This window comes from Oryzias melastigma, linkage group LG7 (assembly GCF_002922805.2).
Source record: "Oryzias melastigma strain HK-1 linkage group LG7, ASM292280v2, whole genome shotgun sequence".
Taxonomy (NCBI): Eukaryota; Metazoa; Chordata; class Actinopteri; order Beloniformes; family Adrianichthyidae; genus Oryzias; species Oryzias melastigma.
The window spans coordinates 26,117,546-26,124,492 of NC_050518.1; the positions used below are offsets into that span (position 1 = coordinate 26,117,546).

General features: G+C 40.6%; 1 protein-coding gene and 1 long non-coding RNA gene across 2 annotated transcripts in view; one reads left to right on the forward strand and one right to left on the reverse strand.

Moving 5' to 3' along the window:
* Positions 1–6,947, forward strand: part of agrn (agrin) — a gene marked incomplete in the record, with an annotated part of 299,832 nt that overhangs the window by 19,606 nt on the left and 273,279 nt on the right.
* LOC112159699 overlaps positions 4,674–6,947 on the reverse strand; it is an 8,017-nt gene continuing 5,743 nt past the window's right edge. Inside the window, exon 3 of the long non-coding RNA XR_002921526.2 lies at positions 4,674–5,189. This is a non-coding gene — a long non-coding RNA (uncharacterized LOC112159699). The remainder of the gene's footprint in view (positions 5,190–6,947) is intronic.

Sequence of the window (6,947 nt, forward strand, 5' to 3'; positions counted from 1 at the left end):
GGTTACGGCATCATGGGTGGTTACGGCATCATGGGTTGTTACGGCAATGTGGGTCATTACGGCATCGTGGGTCGTTACAGCAACGTGGGTCGTTACGACAATGTGGGTCAGTACGGCATTGTGGGTTGTTACGGCATCGTGGGTCGTTACGGCATCCGTGGGTGATTACGACAATCGCAGTAGTTTTCTTTACTCGATACGGCATTGTCTCTCCTGTGACGTCCCTTTCAGAAGCAGTGGTAGATTTGCCCTCTTGCTGCTGTTTGTGTGTTGGTAGTTGGGTGGCAAAGAGACTAAAGGAAATGCTGTTTAAGGAACGGTTGTCTTCAGAGAACAGGGAGGCGGTGCCAAGCAGCTGTGTGAAAGGACCTTCTTATTGTGTGACTCTGTTTGCCCTCACCAGGGAAAGCTCTTTGATTTGCAGGGGTGGGTGTGCGAAGGCTTTCTTCTGCCCCCCATTCTGACATGCACCAACACCAAACATCTGATGACAGGGGTGCATATTTCTCCACCGCTCAGAGCTTGGAAGCAGACGGCTCTTTGTGCTTCTCCAGCGTGTCAATAGAGAATGCACTCCCACTGAACTCCTGCTTTTCTTCTCCTGAGGTCTGCAGCTCCTCTGCAAACATGACTAACACGCCGGACTCTCCCCAGCAGCCGCTCCAGCTCCTTGGAACGGCTTTTATCAGCTTCAGCACACGTCCCGTCATTTCATGACTTGAGTTGAACAAACGCAGCTCATTTTTCCATTCCAGTTCTCCATCCGCTTCCAAGTTTGAGGCTTCAGTTCTTCTCCGTCACTCAAAGAAAAACAGAGTGTGAAGAGAAAGAGGCAGGGGGAGGGGTTTGTGCTGCTGGTGGGGTGGTGGGGGGTATCTTTGCTCTGGATGGCTCTTTTGTCCCTCTAATGACTGGACCACATAAAGAGAGATGCTCCATTCAGGAGGCACTAGGGGTCATTTTACCTGCTGAGGGTTTCCTGTTCTGTTCCAGTGAAATGGTTCTTCATGAAAGTGATGATCTGCTCTTCTTCTTCTATCTCCATCCTTGTGAAGGTCAGACGTTTGCTGCAGCTCTGAAATCTGAAAGCTCATCAGATTGCTGCTCAGATCATTCAAATCCAGCTTGGTTTGCATATGCAGAGGATGAACTGCTTCTTCCAGGCCAAGGATGCACTTACAGAATGTTTTGCGTCCCGACTCCTGAGCGAGTCCTCATCAGTCATGCTAAATCCAGTTACTCTGACATTTATAGGACAAAGGAACGACTGGCAGAGAACCAGCAATACTTTTAATATTTGCTTGAGCTTCTTAGACATATTGATTCGGTCTCCATAAAATGCTGTTGGAAGTTGCTCAGTTTGGTTGAAGTACATCAGAACAGCCCTGAGCATTAGTCAGTCCGCTATGGAGCAGGAGTAATTTGATTACTTTTTCCTGTAACTTGAAGGTTTGGGTCGTGGGCTCTAGCTGCAGGAGACGCTCAGGCTCTTCTTTTACAGGCTTGTTCCTGCGCAAGTGCTGGAGTACCTGCTTGGTTGCTAAGGAATTGGCACTGAAGTAATGAAATGCCCATCGCTGACGGGGGCACTTTATTGTGCTGAGAGAGTGGGGCCAAGCGAGAGGGGGGTGGGAACCAGGGCGAGGGGATGAGCCTGACTGAGCATGAAGCAGAGAGCTGCAGGCCAATGAGGGGCAAAGCTGCTGGCACTAGACCCCCCCCCCCCAGAAGAGGGCCTGACAGCACTGCTGACAAAGTATGCGGCGCTCCAGGACGCCACAAGGGTAAAGAGGGGGTGCTGGGGGGGGTCACATGAAAAACAGAGAAAAACTCAGACCATCATTTGAACCGGATGAGTGAGGGGGGGGCATCAGAGTTGTTTCACCTCCATCACTTTGAGCTGTCACACAAACCCTCCTGTTAAGGTCCTTGATTCTTTAGAGTCACGATTTCTGTTTTTTTTCTGCATTTACAGACATTTCATATTTTCTTTTTTGTCTTTGGAACAAGAACGGTGTTTCAAATGTCAGTAAATTGCAGGGCTGGGTTGATAAGATCGATTTGAATTGATTTAAGCTTAACAGATCAATTATCGATCCAGAAAAATACAGATCGTTTTAGCACATAAAGCTAAAGTCCACTAGCTTGATGCTAACGTTTAATGGAATTTCCCATAGGACGGCTAATGCTAACTCTCGGTCGAGGTAAAAATACATTGCTGACTAAATGAAAGTCTTTATAAACTGACAGGCATTAATTTGACAAACTCTTATAAGGAAATGTTTTTTAAAGTAACTATTTGTGGTCTAAAACATATTTTTAACTCATACTTTCTTTTTCCTCTTGATACAAGTGTAATGCTATAGTCCGATCACCACCTAGTGGTCAAACTGAAACGTCCTCCAGGAGAAGCAGAACAATGTTTACAATGTTAATGATCTGAACATTTTAGTTAGAACTTCTGCTTTAGAGAATCCATGTAATACTTTTACAGTATGTGAACTGTAAAAATCAGAATTGAATCGATTCAGGCTCTTGTGAATCCAATAGATTCTGGAAATTTTATCCAGCCCTAGTAAACTTGATCCATCTGGGATTGTTTCTGACATTCTAGTCTGAAGGAGAAAGCAGTACATTTTCTCACTGGATAATTGTATTTTTAAAGAGATTAAAAAACAAGATCAACAAACGGGGAACAACTTTGAAGAACATTCCTTTTTGTTAAAATGATGAATGGAAAGTTTTTATTTTTGTTCAGCAAGTTTGGATCAAGTTTCCTCCATCTACATGTCCAGGGTTTGCAGCAAAAGAACTTTAACTGTTCAATAGAACGCAGCAGAACCAAATCCTGAGCGGCTCTGCTGAAGGCCACGTTTCTGTGTTTTCTGAAAGAAGCAGCAGTGAAGATCCCACACAGAAAGCAGGTGTGACAGTGATGGAAACCATCGGCTGTTCTTCTGCCTTTTCCCTAATCATTTGTTTTCCGACGGCTCGGTTTCCTTTAATTTGCTGCCAGCTCCTTCCATCTCCAGTCATGTGACCACAGGGGAAGCTCCTTAGGCTCCGCCTCCCTGTTTTCCTGCGGATTTCAGATTTTTTCCCTGATGTGGCTGTTGATACGTCGGCTTCATTCATGCTTCATGACCAGTGCAGTCATAACAGGCGTTTTGGGAACGTCACCCCTTCGACCCTGAAGGTTTCCAAACGCCTTGCTGCTCCAGGAATCATTAACACGTTAAGTTTAACACCTGAGGTGTCACCGGTGACGCTTAAACACAAAATCTTTAACATACTGTAACTTTTCAATCGTTGACACGATCATTCCAGCAGATTGTGAAGGAGAAAAGCGTCTCGACGAGTTGAAAAGTCACAGTAAGTAAATCAAAGAACATAAACACTGGAGCTCCGCTGTTAAAGGGTTAATACAACCAGAACAGTTGGTTGAAAAGTTGCACCTTTGTTGGGTTTTCAGCATATTTTAAATTCCTCCTCACATCCGTGTTTCGTCCACGTATGTCACACGAGTGAGAGCCGTCCAGAGTGACTGAAAAAATCTTCAGTTTCTGAAGATGTTCAAACAAAAATGAAGACTTCTCCTTGTTATTGTTGGCTGGAAGGCTTTGTTGTCGGAATGTGGACCGGACTTTTGCTGACATGGCAACAGGAGATGCTAGGAGATAATCACTCGTCTTATCGGGATTTCTGGCTTCTCAGCGTCTAAACTAACAGTTAGCGTCTTCATGAAAGGATTCAGGGACTGTGTGTGGATGCAGAACTCAGCATTAAGGTACAGCTGATGAGGTGATCTGTAAACATGGACAGAATTTTTGGATGTTTTCTACAATATAAACATGAAATGTTTAGAGTAGAAAAAAAAAATAAAAAAGGGCATCAATTGAGAAGAATACAATTTATATTTCCTGATCATGAAATATTTAGAGCATTAGAGCATTTAGAGCATTACACTAAGAGAGCAGCGACAATCAAAGAAACAAATCAAACTAGAAAAGTCACATTACCTAAAGCTAATGCTAGTGTGAGTGCTTTTTGCTGAAAGATGGTCGCTGAAGATGTTGAAGCTTTTTGCTGAAAATAGTAATGCAATTAATTTAATTGCTGAAGGGATTTGCTGAAAATGCAAAACCTATTCGTATAAAAAATGAAATTTTGTTAAAGAACTGTGGAAGAGCGCTGAAGTTGACCTAAATTTCTGAAAAAAAAGTAGTAAAACTGCTTAAAAATCTCTAATACATGCCAATTGTGCAAAAATATTTTGTGTGTTGCTTAAATATGAGCTAAACTCCAAATTAGCATAAAAAACTTCAGTAGATGTCAAATTAGTCAAAACAGCTAGCTCATTGCTTAAATAAACTCTGAAATAGCCTAAAATTCCCCAGGAAGCTAAATTAGTAAAAAATGTTAGCATGTTGCTTAAATATGAGCTAGACTCCATTTTTTTAATTACTATAAAAGGTGAAAACATAGCCAATGAATATATTTAAAATCTTGTTGCTAAAATATTTAAATCTAAAAACTTTCTAATTTATTTCCTATGGGTCATATTTTGGTCAATATTTAAAAAATATCAAGTTTATAAATACAAAAAATACAATCAGTAATGTCCTGAACAAGCTGACCGTTTTCATACCAAGATTGATGAAGTCAAAGTGTGGTTGAGTTTTTATGTGCAGAAAAACGTACAGAAAGCAGCAGGAGAATCACTATAGAGTGAATGTTTACTAGACATTCACACTACTAGTTTGTGGATTTAGTCGTTTTCTTAGAATTATGACATTATGAAAATACTTCAAAGTATAGATAGACGAGAGAAATCACTCTGTGTGAAGTATTTTTTATAGTTTTCCGTAAGTTTTTTTTTTAATTTTTTGAAAAAACATTTTGGTGTTCTGACTTGGAAGCTGGTTTTTGAAGCCAAAGCAGGTCTGCGTGTAAAGCGCCGCCTCTTCCTCATCACGCCACGCTTGCTCATCGTACAGAGGCCGCCTGGGGACTGCAGTGATAAGCGGCTGTGATTGAAGGTCGGAAACGCGGTGACTCAGGGATTGCTCATTTGGATTCTTCAGGTGGCGGCGATAAGAAGTGAGGAGGGCTGCAGGGAGGGGCTGGCAGAGGCGAGCGGCCTGTTCATCAAAGGGATTGGCTGATGATTTACAGGTTCAGCAGAGGGACTGAAACAAAGAACAGAGGCTGAAACGGGGCAGCCCAACTTTATGAGGAGATTCAAGTGTCTTTAGTGACTTTGAAACTGAAGCAGTTTAGAGGAAAGTTACAAAAACGTCTCAACATTATATTTTACTTTAAATCATTTTGGTTCTGAGTCAGGCTGATAAAGTCATAAATGAGTAAAAGTATATAAAATAATTATTCATAAAGAACTTTAACACAAACTAAAAGTTAAAAAAATTCATATAAATGTTACATAATAAAAACAGTTAAAGTCTCCCTATGACAATTTTTTTATTAAAAAAATGTTCCCAGTAGTGTTTTAATGATAATTATGAAGGTTTGAACCAAAATCCCTCAACCTGAATGTCTTAAAAAGACATTTTTCATGTTGATCTGAAGCCTCTGTTTACAAAATCTCCTCTGAGGGGGGATGGCTTTTGGTGCTCCGCCCCTGATCCCCCCGTCTGATTATGATAACTCTGTGTCTCTCTAGTGTAAATCTTCACCACTGCTACATAAAAACATCCATCAATCTGGGTAATGTCCAGCCGTATGGTTCTGATCCGGATGTCAGCTGGACGAGGAAGTGAAGATCTTCATGGACAGAACTTCCTCCAAAATCCTGATTCTTTCTCCTTCCAGTTCACCAAAGACTCTTTTAGCTAATTCTCCAATGTTTATTGACTGTGATCAATACATTCAATCATTGGTTTCTCAGAGTTCTTGATAAAATAATCAAAGCTAACATCAAAATGCTCTTTCATTGATTTACAATCCTTTCCAACTGCGGTCAAATGAGCCGCCGTTCACATTTCCGTGGTCACATCAAGAAGCTCCGTGGAGTCTGGTGGAGATTTTCCAGCGTTCTCAGTCCTGCTACCGTAAGTATTGGATGAAACTCACACCAAAAATCCAGTGATGCTGATTTGACCACAGAAATGTGAACGGCGGCTCATTTGACTGCAGTCAATGTGAAGATACCATCTTCTCTTCTCCAGAACCTGAACTAGACACTAGGAACAGATGAGGGTTTAGTGCATGTGCAGCAGAGCTGTTGATGGAAAGAAGATCATTCATTCAAACAGAGTCTGTCCAAGACAGTTTGATTGATTTAAAAGGAGAAATACTCAGAAATGTAAAAACAAAATGATTTTTTATTACAATTGTTCTCTTTCAGATGATAAATGACACACAGACATGTTAGAAACTCTATAAACAGGATTTTCATCAAAGGGGGACTTTAAAAGGAATTAATATGTAAACAAAAAAAGATAAATATAATAAAACACTTAAAAGTAAAAGCGTTAAATCTCATATTTGACCAAATGTATAAATTAGTTTTTAGTTGAGTATAAAGTTGTCTAATTTTAAAAGTCAGAGCAACAAACTGACTGTAAAAAGTTGTAAATGTGTTTCAGACTTGTTCTAATGTCTAACATCTTAAAGGGATTACCAAACATTCAAATAGAGCAAGCAAAACCCAAAACATTAAAATAAAGCTGTTCACAAAAATAACTCATATTTCATAAATATTTAGTTCTTTAATGTGTCAAAGGTCATTTATGATCATATATATCGATATGTTAAAGGGGCCCTACCATGAAATTCTGCTTTTTTAGGTTTTCAATGCATTCTACTGTTCATTCCTCTCTATAAAGAACCCCAAAGTGGTATTTTGATCCATTCATGCATTTAAGACTAATCCTCTAAAAACCTGCACTGTCTGCAGCAGCCCCTCCCATACCCACGAAAAAGAGCGG